This window comes from Drosophila miranda (genome assembly GCF_003369915.1).
Source record: "Drosophila miranda strain MSH22 chromosome Y unlocalized genomic scaffold, D.miranda_PacBio2.1 Contig_Y1_pilon, whole genome shotgun sequence".
Classification (NCBI taxonomy): domain Eukaryota; kingdom Metazoa; phylum Arthropoda; class Insecta; order Diptera; family Drosophilidae; genus Drosophila; species Drosophila miranda.
The window spans coordinates 12,453,872-12,464,072 of record NW_022881603.1 but is presented as its reverse complement, the minus strand read 5'-3'; positions in this window follow the sequence as shown (position 1 = coordinate 12,464,072).

Below are 10,201 nucleotides of genomic sequence, written 5' to 3'. Positions count from 1 at the left end.
GAGTTAAATTTGATAAGTTCTCCTCTCTAATTTTTCATTAACTTCCATTGAATTGGGGAATAGCAAGTTTCCCTTTTTTGAAAAGTACCAACACCATGTACCAACCCACATTTTTCCGCCCATCAACTCGCCGGCATTTTCCCATTGGAGGGACCCGGACCAACGTTATTTGAATGAAGATTTTGACTTTTCTTCGTTTTCTAGGTTTAAGCATTGACTTTTCAGCTTTAGGTTAAGGGGGGAAGGTGGAAGGCCACGAAGGCTACATGGTATTAATTGTATATATTATACGGCCCGAGGGGTCTCTAAGCCCCACGTAGCTTATTATCTTCTTTAAAGGGGGGGAAAGTCGCGATCACGGCGGACGCCACTGCACTATGGTCCGAATGACCACTTTTGTTGGCCAAAATTAATAACTCCCGAACGGAACAAGATTTTTTAATCTAGTTTTTTGTATTGGATTTATATAATCAATAAGAAGTGGATTTAAGAAAAAAAATGGGTGTGGCACCGCCCCTTTTTTTAATAATGCATATTTAAATTATTAGTTATAGTGAAAAACAAGTCTTGAGCATATTTTCAACATCTTTATTAAAAATAGAGGCGTTGGATGCCTAAAAGAAATTTTTTTACTTAAATATAAACAAAACGAGGGGGAACGTTGTGAGTTGCTGTGGACACCGCACCTCCACGGTTATACCCGATACTAAGTCAGTATGGCTCTCCTCCGGCAGACGCCGCTAATATTAAACGACACGACAAAGAGTGCGTGCGAGAGAGACAGAAAATCAGTCTGAGCGTGACGTCGGGCGCTGCGTAGCCACTGCAAATTGATTTGTTCCTATTGGCTATAAAAATGATCTGATCTGATCCAGATTCAGCAATCTGATAGATATGGTCATCATCTATAATTCTGCATTTTTAGTTTTCTTGAATGTGCAATATTGTGGATGCAACAGATTTTCGTCCTTTGTGTGGGCGGAAGGGGGTAGGGCGAAATTTTGGATTACACGTTTTATAGTAAGATCTAACAGGAGTGCGGATACCAAATTTGGTTACTCTAGCCTTAATAGTCTCTGAGATTTTTGAATATCCCCCGATTTTCGTCCTTGGGGGGGGCGGAAGGGGGAGTGGCGAAATTTTGAAACAAACTCGTCTCGGTCCGATATATTAGGAGTGTGGATACCAAATTTGGTTGCTCTAGCTTTTGTAGTCTCTGAGATCTAGGCGCTAATGTTTTACTCTAAGCAAAGCCGCCTATGCTACGTGTGTGTTAGAGAGAGACAGGGCGAGAAAAAATGAAATTGTTTTCTTGATGCTGGCTATAATAATAATACGATCTAATTCAGATTCCGCAGTCTTAAAGATATGGTCATTCTCTACAACTCTACGTTTTTGGTTTTCTCATATCTTTAAAATTGTGGATGCCAAAGATTTTCGTCCTTTGTGGAGGCGGAAGTGGGCGGGGCGAAGTTTTGAAATATTTTTGTAGCAGTGACATATCACAGAAGTCTGGATCCAAAACATCGTTGCTCTAGCTCTTATAGTCTTTGAGCACTAGGCGCTGAAGGGGACGGACAGACGGACAGACGGACGGACGGACAGACAGACAGGGCTCAATCGACTCGGCTATTGATGCTGATCAAGAATATATATACTTTATGGGGTCGGAAACGATTCCTTCTGGACGTTACACACATCCACTTTTACCACAAATCTAATATACCCCAATACTCATTTTGAGTATCGGGTATAAAAATTGGGATCTAAGTCAAAAAAATAATTGTTTAAAGGTTGCTTTTGTCAAGGGGCTCTGAAATATAAAAGATTTACATTTGTTCTAACTGTGCTGTTAGTTAGTTTACCAGATTATACACACCTACATGTTTTTAAGCCTCATGCTCTTCGTTTTCCACTTCCATACTCCATTGCAATCCAAAATTATCATCATAATCATCTTCATTCCGACCGTGGTCTTCTAATGGGCTACCTTCGCTTGATAACATTTCCAAAACTTCAGTTGGAAGGGTTATTCTGTTTTGTATCTGAATACGTCTATCTAGATTTAACGATGAAATAATAGGATCTGATGTATCCATTGCTCGGTGGAACACGTCTGTAAAATTATGCATTCGGCTGCACTTCCGTGCATGATTTAACCGATCAAATTTATACAGTTTATTTCTAGATTCAGCGCCCTCCTCTCCAAAATATCCTACAGGAAGAACAGTGCTTTCCATAATATCACTTGAATGAACCAGAATTTTGTGAACTGTTGCAGTCATTGGTAACCAAGGGTATTTGTCAATAATTATTTCCGCAGTTTTATAGCAGAACTGTTTAAATTTTGAAACATTTATTGGCAATTGGCATGAAAGACATATCAACATAATCCTTAACTTGCTAATAAGCTGTTCATCAATGCCAGTGATTTTCGAAAATATTTTTGGGTCACTAAATGCACGGCGGGCTGTATTTCCATCATTTGTACTGCCAAATCCACCAGTTTTCGGTCTATCAACTTTTAGAGAAAGTTGTACCCAAAACAGGTCTTGAATATGCCTTTTTCTTTCATCGACTTCCATTTTATCATTTTGATTGCATATTTTCCACTTTTTAATATTGCACTTGTATCCAGCGTGTAAAATAAATTCAAACATGCGAATCCAGCAGTGTAGAGGGCTTAATCCATATTTCAAATTATTTAAAACGGGCAAAAACTTTTCACATTGGAAATTTTTATTATTAATAAAATCGGAAGGTAATGCACCACATATTGGACAGGCGTGTGTTGACTTTGTGCCTGTCAAGGCGTTAAGCACTTTGCCATCGATTGCTGTTAGTTGTAAATTGAAACTTATATAAACAAATTTTCCGTCTTCCATAATCATTTTGCAGGGTTGCAAGTGTTTTATCTCTTCTTTTAAGTCTGAATTTTCTTTTAATATGCACTCCTTGGTCTCTTTCATAAAGGCTAGTCTTAAGGGCCGACAAAATCTAATAGATTGAGGTGTTCGGTTGTTCCACAGTATGTTTCCGGATGAATCTACTAGCCTTAATGGTGTAACTGTTGTGGCTAAAATGCTGGAGTCCATATCAAATGCTTCACCTCCAGAATAACCTTGGTTGTAATTTGATTGTCCAGAGCTACCATCGAAACCATAACTCAAAGTCAAATCTGCAGTCAAAAACTTCACGCCTTGCTCTTTCATTACATTTAAAATAACTTCATCTTGTAATGAAACAATTCTACTTGCAGTGTGGTCTAGAAGACTTTGAAACGGGACCTCTGCTTTTGTCTCCAATGTGGAAATGTTATTCGGCCGACAGTCTTTCTTTTTATTTATTTTTTTTTTATTTATTTATTAAATTAACAAATTATCTGTTAATAATGGTACTTAGTTACTAAAGGCGGAAAAAGATAAGTTAAAAGTTAGCTAAATTTAAATGATTATAAATATTGCATGCAATTAGTTTAAGAGACAGTTCAGGGGATAGGGTTTGACAGAGGGAGCTATAGTTATGGCATAAAACCCTAAAAGGTTCATGATCAGCATAATTAGACCTACATATGGGTAGACGGATAGGCCTAAAAGTACGGGTAGGTCTGGATGGAACGGCCAAGTCAATCTGACCCAAGAGAGTTTGGGAGTCAACAGTCCCAAGAAGGAGCTTGTGCACGAACATTACGCCATTGCATATTTTGCGATGGTGCAACGACGGCAGGTCAATAAGATTTAGCCTAAACCGGTAGGGTGGCAAGATTCTACCCGAGTCCCAGTTAAAGTTCCGAAGGGAAAAATTAAAAATTGCTTTTGCACGGATTCAATTACAGCCTGCTGCTCTTTATACTGCGGGCTCCACACACAAGAACAATACTCCAATATAGGACGTACTAACGAGATGTACAGTTGTTTCGTAACGTACGGGTCGTCAAACTCCTTGGACCAACGCTTGATGAACGCTAAAACACCCTTAGCTTTATTTACAGTTGCAGCTATATGGGTGTTGAAACACATCTTATGATCAAAAAGGACTCCGAGGTCATTTGAACTCGAAATTCGCTCAAGAACATGATTTCATAGAACATATCAGACAAAATGAGGAGCGCGACGGTAAAATGTCATAAGTTTGCATTTGGAAAGGTTCAGAAAAAGAAGATTAGTTGAACACCACAATAGTAGTTCACTTAGATCAAGTTGAAGGCGTGTGTGCAAATACCAATCAGAGTAAGAAAGACAGATTTTGACATCATCAGCATACATTAGTGTAGTAGAGTATGTTATAACTTGAGGAAGGTCGTTCACAAATAAAATAAACAGAAGCGGGCCCAGATGACTTCCCTGTGGCACACCTGAAGTAACATTAACAGTATTTGACAACACGTTAGAAAACAAAACACGTTGAGTACGGTTAGAGAGATAGGACAAAATCCAATCTAGAAGATTCGTTGGGAACCCTAATAAAGAGAGCTTTTGAATAAGCAGAGCATGGTTCACAGAATCGAATGCCTTGCTGAAGTCCGTAAAAACTACATCCGTCTGCAAACCAATTTGAAAACCACGGTGGATTAGGTTAGAAAACTCAAGAAGGTTAGTCGATGTTGAACGATGTCTGAAAAAACCGTGTTGCGACGGAGATATCAAGCTGCAACAAAGATGTTGCAGTTGCCGGGTGACCAGGAACTCAAGAAGCTTCGGGATGGCGGAAAGCTTTGAGATACCACGATAGGTTTCAATGTTTGATCTTGAACCTTTTTTGTGAAGCGGAATGATGTAGGACTCATTCCAAATTACTGGGAGACAAGACTGTTCCAAGGAGAGGTTGAAGAGAAAGGTCAAGGGTTTGCAAAGGGACTGGGCACAGTGTTTTAAGATGCAACTTGGTACCTTATCTGGACCCGCAGAAAACGATATGACCATAGATGACAAACCTTCCAGAACAACGCTTTCCTCGAAAAAGGGCAGAAAAATGCTGTTAGCTTGAGGTAGCTGGTACGGATACGGAGTGGATGCGTTGTAAATATGAGACGAGTACGTTGTTTGGAAAAAGTTAGCGAATAAATTTTTAATAATGCATATTTAAATTATTAGTTATAGTGAAAAACAAGTCTTGAGCATATTTTCAACATCTTTATTAAAAATAGAGGCGTTGGATGCCTAAAAGAAATTTTTTTACTTAAATATAAACAAAACGAGGGGGAACGTTGTGAGTTGCTGCGGACACCGCAACTCTACGGTTATACCCGATACTAAGTCAGTATGGCTCTCCTCCGGCAGACGCCGCTAATATTAAACGACACGACAAAGAGTGCGTGCGAGAGAGACAGAAAATCAGTCTGAGCGTGACGTCGGGCGCTGCGTAGCCACTGCAAATTGCTTTGTTCCTATTGGCTATAAAAATGATCTGATCTGATCCAGATTCAGCAATCTGATAGATATGGTCATCATCTATAATTCTGCATTTTTAGTTTTCTTGAATGTTCAATATTGTGGATGCAACAGATTTTCGTCCTTTGTGTGGGCGGAAGGGGGTAGGGCGAAATTTTGGATTACACGTTTTATAGTAAGATCTAACAGGAGTGCGGATACCAAATTTGGTTACTCTAGCCTTAATAGTCTCTGAGATTTTTGAATATCCCCCGATTTTCGTCCTTTGGGGGGGCGGAAGGGGGAGTGGCGAAATTTTGAAACAAACTCGTCTCGGTCCGATATATTAGGAGTGTGGATACCAAATTTGGTTGCTCTAGCTTTTGTAGTCTCTGAGATCTAGGCGCTAATGTTTTACTCTAAGCAAAGCCGCCTATGCTACGTGTGTGTTAGAGAGAGACAGGGCGAGAAAAAATGAAATTGTTTTCTTGATGCTGGCTATAATAATAATACGATCTAATTCAGATTCCGCAGTCTTAAAGATATGGTCATTCTCTACAACTCTACGTTTTTGGTTTTCTCATATCTTTAAAATTGTGGATGCCAAAGATTTTCGTCCTTTGTGGAGGCGGAAGTGGGCGGGGCGAAGTTTTGAAATATTTTTGTAGCAGTGACATATCACAGAAGTCTGGATCCAAAACATCGTTGCTCTAGCTCTTATAGTCTTTGAGCACTAGGCGCTGAAGGGGACGGACAGACGGACAGACGGACGGACGGACAGACAGACAGGGCTCAATCGACTCGGCTATTGATGCTGATCAAGAATATATATACTTTATGGGGTCGGAAACGATTCCTTCTGGACGTTACACACATCCACTTTTACCACAAATCTAATATACCCCAATACTCATTTTGAGTATCGGGTATAAAAATTGGGATCTAAGTCAAAAAAATAATTGTTTAAAGGTTGCTTTTGTCAAGGGGCTCTGAAATATAAAAGATTTACATTTGTTCTAACTGTGCTGTTAGTTAGTTTACCAGATTATACACACCTACATGTTTTTAAGCCTCATGCTCTTCGTTTTCCACTTCCATACTCCATTGCAATCCAAAATTATCATCATAATCATCTTCATTCCGACCGTGGTCTTCTAATGGGCTACCTTCGCTTGATAACATTTCCAAAACTTCAGTTGGAAGGTTTATTCTGTTTTGTCTCTGAATACGTCTATCTAGATTTAACGATGAAATAATAGGATCTGATGTATCCATTGCTCGGTGGAACACGTCTGTAAAATTATGCATTCGGCTGCACTTCCGTGCATGATTTAACCGATCAAATTTATACAGTTTATTTCTAGATTCAGCGCCCTCCTCTCCAAAATATCCTACAGGAAGAACAGTGCTTTCCATAATATCACTTGAATGAACCAGAATTTTGTGAACTGTTGCAGTCATTGGTAACCAAGGGTATTTGTCAATAATTATTTCCGCAGTTTTATAGCAGAACTGTTTAAATTTTGAAACATTTATTGGCAATTGGCATGAAAGACATATCAACATAATCCTTAACTTGCTAATAAGCTGTTCATCAATGCCAGTGATTTTCGAAAATATTTTTGGGTCACTAAAGTCGAAATTCGCTCAAGAACATGATTTCCTAGAACATATGAGACAAAATGAGGAGCGCGACGGTAAAATGTCATAAGTTTGCATTTGGAAAGGTTCAGAAAAAGAAGATTAGTTGAACACCACAATAGTAGTTCACTTAGATCAAGTTGAAGGCGTGTGTGCAAATACCAATCAGAGTAAGAAAGACAGATTTTGACATCATCAGCATACATTAGTGTAGTAGAGTATGTTATAACTTGAGGAAGGTCGTTCACAAATAAAATAAACAGAAGCGGGCCCAGATGACTTCCCTGTGGCACACCTGAAGTAACATTAACAGTATTTGACAACACGTTAGAAAACAAAACACGTTGAGTACGGTTAGAGAGATAGGACAAAATCCAATCTAGAAGATTCGTTGGGAACCCTAATAAAGAGAGCTTTTGAATAAGCAGAGCATGGTTCACAGAATCGAATGCCTTGCTTAAGTCCGTAAAAACTACATCCGTCTGCAAACCAATTTGAAAACCACGGTGGATTAGGTTAGAAAACTCAAGAAGGTTAGTCGATGTTGAACGATGTCTGAAAAAACCGTGTTGCGACGGAGATATCAAGCTGCAACAAAGATGTTGCAGTTGCCGGGTGACCAGGAACTCAAGAAGCTTCGGGATGGCGGAAAGCTTTGCGATACCACGATAGTTTTCAATGTTTGATCTTGAACCTTTTTTGTGAAGCGGAATGATGTAGGACTCATTCCAAATTACTGGGAGACAAGACTGTTCCAAGGAGAGGTTGAAGAGAAAGGTCAAGGGTTTGCAAAGGGACTGGGCACAGTGTTTTAAGATGCAACTTGGTACCTTATCTGGACCCGCAGAAAACGATATGTCCATAGATGACAAACCTTCCAGAACAACGCTTTCCTCGAAAAAGGGCAGAAAAATGCTGTTAGCTTGAGGTAGCTGGTACGGATACGGAGTGGATGCGTTGTAAATATGAGACGAGTACGTTGTTTGGAAAAAGTTAGCGAATAAATTTGCAATACCAACAGCAGAAGCTTCTGTTTTGTTCTGGTAATGAAGGGACGGAGGAAAAACGTTTGACTTGCGCTTAGAATTAACGAACGAATAGAATTTTTTAGGATCACTACGAAAGTTACTACTACATTGTGAAAGGTAATGATTATAACACTGACTATTGACGGCAAGGAACAGAGAGCGAGCGGAGGAGTATAGAGGTAAGGAGAATGTGGAGCCCGACTTCTGGTACTTTTTATAGAGCCGGGATTTATTATTTTTTAAGTATGACAAATACTTGGAGAACCAGGGAGGCTTGGACGATACAGGTACAGTGATATCTGGAACAAACGTATTAAGGGCGGAGTAAATAGAACTATAAAACGAGTTAACAGTTGCATCTATGTTCGGTAATAAATAAAGAAACGACCAATCAACACGCGAGAGATGTAGATCTAAATCAATAAAGTTTGTTTTGCTTTTAACTGCATTAATTTGGACAAGGGAAATATCCGTTAGCCCATTGATAAAGTCATTATGGCAATTGGGAAACAACAGGTTAGCGTCATTACAAGGCAGCCAAGAAAGAAATGGGAGGTTAAAGTCCCCATGATAATAATTCGATCATTGCACCCTAATGTAGAAACAACATTATTAATTGCTGAAAGGTGGTGTAAGTAAAGCTCAGCATCAGACCTGGGAGGAATGTAAGAGCAGGTTAAATAGAAAAATGCGGAGCCAACACGAACTTTGACTGCAACAAATTCAATTCCATGAATGTTATTGAATGGGAATAACTCAGATGAGAAAACAGATTTAACTGCAATCAGAACCCCACCTGCAAAAGATGGGCGGTCCATTCTATAAATAGTGTAACTATCAATGAAAATTTCGTGATCATTGACAGAGGAGTTAAGCCAGGTTTCGGTAAACGCGATGGCATCGAAATCAAAGGACGCGCTATTAGTATGAATTTGACGCAACTTTCCCAGCAAACTGCGAACGTTCTGATAGTGCATGGAAAAATAGTACATCAGTTTTTTGGAGCATGTTCGGTAATTCTTGGATTCGAGTTCGAATCTTTGAGAAGGAACTCATGCACAATTGTATGCTCAGGCCATATTGACGGTTCTAGAGAACAGGATAGTAAAGAATCAGGGAGAAGAATTTTAAAGGATGATATGTTGCGCTTATGTTTAAATGTAAATTTAGTCACAACTATATCAACAGGCGAAGTGTTAAGTTTAGCGGCAAGATGTTGTTTAACATCCTCCGTTGTAGCCTCAGGAATAAGACGAGAAACAAATATTGCTTTCCGAGGGACCACTGCTTTAAGTTGAAGTCCCGAGCGAGATCGAGATGGTGGAGCCACTCCTAGAAGAGATCTCGGTACAAGGGCAGAGGAATTGGCAGCAATGGCTGTAGCAGGAATTGGAGTAGGAATTGCAGCAGGAATTGGAGCAGGAATTGGCAAGACGTCGTCAGCAACCAGCACACCCGCACTAGGAGCACTCACCGCGTCAGAAGTGACGGCCACAGAAACTGCAAGGATGTGATTGATGCTGTTGGGGAGTTGGGTGCTCGAAGGAAGCACATTGCTCGGTGTAAAGAACTCCGGAGCCACCGTTGGCGGATTTACAGACAACGGCGTGGCATGCCTACACGGAAATGCTTCCGATGGATGAAGGTGGGAGGCAGGCGTACCAATCGGATTAGGTTGAAAGAGATTGGTATCATTATGCGGAATTTTCCGTCTAGGCGATTCGCTCAAGAGTTTGAGCCCAAGAAACTGTGATTCAAGGGCAAGAAATTTCTCGTTGGGAGCCAAAAAATGAGTCCGGACATCCAGAAACCCAGTTCGAGTCTGTCTCATAAATGTGCGCATTTTGATTCTGGTCCAAAATTTTGTGATATGAAGGGTATATGTCGCAATTTTTCCGTTTTGTTTGCTCCCTTATTGCACAGTACTGCTCTTTGCTAAGATCCTTGTCGAGAAGCAGGGCTAACGTCAGGTCAGGGGAGATCGGGGTCGGCTTTCCTACTGGGTCCTGCACAGCCTTGCGAACTATTTTGGCCTTCTCTGGGCATACAGAGCACAAAAGCGAGGTCGAGTTTGCCTCGCTTTCGTGCGGCAATGCTTGTCGCTTGAATCAATAAATTGATGTTTCCTTTCTCTGCCTTCTTTGTGCTCTGCGACCTTTTTTG